Genomic DNA, 927 nt, shown 5'->3' with positions numbered 1-927 from the left:
ATTCTTCTTTTCTTTTACCCCATTGTTTCTTTGAAAAATGCTTGGGCCTACCTATCAAATAAGGAAAGAATCCCTGTTGCTGCGTGGCAAACGCATATTTGAGAATTGGCTTAATTGGTGTTCTGGGAGGAGGGCTTAGTCACCTGAAGCTGAAAATAGATTGCTTTCCCTGGCCCGAAAAAGCGCCGATCTGCCAAAACGTTATACTCTGGTTTCTCTTCAGAACGCACAAATCTTTCGCCTTTTACTAAAGATTTCCGTGGAGAGGAGCATAACTGAGTTTTTTTTGAATTTTTGTACACCCTGGCTTGCTGGGGTTTCTTATTTGAAGTTAAAGAATAGAAAGGTGGCTTCTAGAGCAACAGGTGTTGCTCAAAATGCAAGCGTTCTCCCTTTTCCCAGAATTCCTGGCAGTTGTGGAAAAACGCTAACTATTTGCATATGCAAACCGGCAATGTGTGGTGCCAGATTTTGCTGTGATGGCCAGAATTCTTCTTTTCTTTTACCCCATTGTTTCTTTGAAAAATGCTTGGGCCTACCTATCAAATAAGGAAAGAATCCCTGTTGCTGCGTGGCAAACGCATATTTGAGAATTGGCTTAATTGGTGTTCTGGGAGGAGGGCTTAGTCACCTGAAGCTGAAAATAGATTGCTTTCCCTGGCCCGAAAAAGCGCCGATCTGCCAAAACGTTATACTCTGGTTTCTCTTCAGAACATATAGATTTGGAGCCTTTCCTTTTACTATGTCTTCTGTAAGTGTTAAGGAACGATATCTGTTTACCATGTGGCATCATTTTATAGGCTTAAGCCATATTCTGCTATAAATGGATGTTCTATTCCTGATATTCTCAATATCTGTTATCAGCATGTGCAAGTTTTTAATCTTCAACTTTGATTAATTAATTAATCATCACCCAATTTGTTTTAG

General features: G+C 40.0%; 1 non-coding gene across 1 annotated transcript; it reads left to right on the top strand.

The window, feature by feature from the left end:
• The first annotated feature begins 203 nt into the window (after window positions 1-203).
• Window positions 204-319, top strand: LOC128658531 (U5 spliceosomal RNA). Its single transcript, XR_008402212.1, has one exon. It is a non-coding gene; the product is annotated as a U5 spliceosomal RNA (small nuclear RNA).
• The last annotated feature ends 608 nt before the right edge of the window (window positions 320-927 follow it).

Source organism: Bombina bombina, chromosome 4 (genome assembly GCF_027579735.1).
Source record: "Bombina bombina isolate aBomBom1 chromosome 4, aBomBom1.pri, whole genome shotgun sequence".
In the NCBI taxonomy this organism is placed as follows: Eukaryota; Metazoa; Chordata; class Amphibia; order Anura; family Bombinatoridae; genus Bombina; species Bombina bombina.
Note: the sequence above shows the minus strand (reverse complement) of the source record. Positions and strands in the feature narration are given on the sequence as shown.